General features: G+C 43.7%; 1 pseudogene; it reads right to left on the bottom strand.

Annotated features, from left to right (window-relative positions):
• Positions 1-1,346: 1,346 nt before the first annotated feature.
• Positions 1,347-2,609, bottom strand: LOC131816855 (protein SET-like; annotated as a pseudogene).
• Between the last annotated feature and the right edge of the window lie 236 nt (positions 2,610-2,845).

Consider the following 2,845-nt stretch of genomic DNA (forward strand, 5'->3'; position numbering starts at 1 on the left):
CTCGGCTACCAGGAGAAACAGAACTATTTGGATGTGACTGGGAAGAAGCAGTGCAGATATGCACTGTTCCTCCTCCGAGTAGTGGAGGGATTGGGTAGAGGGTAGAGGCGGGTGATACTGCGCCATCAGATGAGACCTGAAGGCAGTGCCGCTTTAGCCTGTTCATAGGATCAGAAAGGTCCCGGGGAGACCCCAATGCAGGAGGGGGCACTCTTTAAAAGCTATGCTAGGTTTTTTTTTCACATTTAGTTTTATTGTAACAAAGCAACTTTTACACTTCTAACGTTTAAAACTGAGCAGCCTCTTTCCTTTCCAGTGAAACAAAAAGAAAATTTAAAAATAAATAGGAGCAAAATTACAATAGAGAATGTCAATTCCAGAGGAGATCCTACAGGTTCTGCTGATTCTCCCATCGAATAGCAGGGCTCAAGTCATCATTAGGAGAGAGCTCTATTTTAAAGGTGTCATCTTAAACTGCAAGGATGTCCGCTAAACATCACAAACATGCCAAAGGAGAAGCCATGTTGTCAAAATGCCCACTTAACCCACCCAAACATCTCAAACCCACCCTTTGCTGACCTTCTATAACCCCATTTTTTAAAAAAGATTTTTATTTATTTATCAGAGAGAGAGAGGGAGAGAGAGCGAGCACAGACAGACAGAATGGCAGGCAGAGGCAGAGGGAGAAGCAGGCTCCCTGCTGAGCAAGAGGCCCAATGTGGGACTCAATCCCAGGATGCTGGGATCATGACCTGAGCCGAAGGCAGCCGCTCAACCAACTGAGCCACCCAGGCGTCCCTATAACCCCATTTTTAAAAGTTTTTTTCAAACAAGAGAAAGTAGATAGGCACATGTTGGTAAATGTTTACTGTCCATATTCACATAGAGACACAGTGTAATCTCTGAGCCCAATACACAGAGAAAGGAGGAAAAAAGCTAGAATTCTATGGACTACTACACAGGGGACTAGCACCCTCCAGCTTCCAGGAGAGCTAAGGGAGCAGAAGCTTTTTCTTTTTTCCCACAGAAAAAAGTCTGGTGTTGATTCCATAAAGTTTTTGTTTTTGTTGAGACAGGAAAGGACAAAAATGAATTTGGAACAAAAAGGAGTAGAGATTCTTTTCCCACTGTAATTCTGCTCAAGGTATTCCCTCCCCTACCCACCCCCCCCACCACAAATAAGCTGAAAACCATGGTAGAAAGGGAGAGAAAAAGGAGACTTCAAAAAATGGGGCGAATGAGCATGAGAGGAGAAAAGAAAAAGAAGAAGAAGAAAAAAGACAGCAACTTGCTCCCAGGGACTGAAGAAAATTTAAAAAGGAAGGTTAGAATCCATTAGTATTCCATCAGTCATCTTCTCCTTCATCCTCCACTCCTTCCTCCCCCTCATCATCATCTTCATCTTCTTCACCTTCATCCTCATCTCCTTCTTTATCAATATCTTCTGATCCTTCATTATCATCATCATCATCATCATCTTCTTCTTCTTCTTCCCCTTCTTCATCATCCATATGGGGAACCAAGTAGTACTGTAAAGGATTTGGCCAAATACCACCTTTGAGGACCTCTCCTAACTCATCTTTGCCTGCATGAGAACGGTCAGTAAACCAGGTGAAGAAGCTCTCTGGTTCGTCATGCTGTCTCTTCCTGCTGGCTTTATTCTGTGTTTGACTTGAATGTTTCATCAAATCCTTTCCAGATTTCCATTTGATTTCAGTGGACTTTGAAGATGCATCACCACTCTCATTCAGATGGAATTCTTTGGGGAGAGCTTTATTTTTGAAGTAAGGGTTTTCATCAAAACAAAACTCTAGGGGCACCTGGGTGGCTCAGTGGGTTAAGCCGCTGCCTTTGGCTCAGGTCATGATCTCAGGGTCCTGGGATCGAGTCCCGCATCGGGCTCTCCGCTCAGCAGGGAGCCTGCTTCCCTCTCTCCCTCTCTCTGCCTACTTGTGATCTTTCTCTGTCAAATAAATAAATAAAATCTTTAAAAAAAAAAAAGCCAAAAACCAAAAAACAAAAAACTCTAGGGGTGCCTGGGTGGCTCAGTGGGTTAAAGCCTCTGCCTTCAGCTCGGGTCATGGTCCCGGGGTCCAGGGAGCCTGCTTCCCTTCCTCTCTCTCTGCCTGCCTCTCAGCCTACTTGTGATCCTTCTCTCTCTGTCAAATAAATAAATAAAATCTTTAAAAAATAAATAAAAATCTATTCTGTAACCTGATTTAATATCTTCCAATTCTGTCACTTCACCTCTTGTCAAATAATGCAGCGTCTCTTCATCCTCCTCCCCAAGCAGTGCCGACACTAGTGGATGGTTGGCAGATGTTGTTACCCCCAAATTGGGGATTTTGGTGATCCATTCCGACCTCTTCTGAAAAAAATGGTTGGCGGAGTTTGTTATATTTCTGTTCTACTTTCAAAATCTCACTGGCTTGTTCATTAAGTCTGTCTGTTTCATCTTGTACTTCATCAATATGTTCAGTTGCTTCTTGCTGTTCTTCTTCTCCCTTATGCAACTGCTGAGATGTTGATGTCTTCCCTGACTTGGGGGCAGGAGGGAGTCTCGGTTTCTTCCTTTGAGGCGGGAGTGAAGACTGGCGTTTGGGAGCCATGCTGTGAGGAAACTCCACGAAACCAGGAGAGGGGCACATCTGGAAACTCTGATTGCTCGCTATGCTAATTTTTAAAGCTTCTTGTTTTGAAATACTCTGAAACTTTCTGGAGAAGGTGGTTCAAAGAACTTCAGTAAACCCATCGCTCCTCTTGAGCTCTTGTTAATGTTTTGCCAAGTTTCTTCTATTTTCTGCTTTCATTTTCTCCTTCCCTCCTTGTCTCTTGAGTACACACA

This window comes from Mustela lutreola, chromosome 15 (assembly GCF_030435805.1).
Source record: "Mustela lutreola isolate mMusLut2 chromosome 15, mMusLut2.pri, whole genome shotgun sequence".
Taxonomy (NCBI): domain Eukaryota; kingdom Metazoa; phylum Chordata; class Mammalia; order Carnivora; family Mustelidae; genus Mustela; species Mustela lutreola.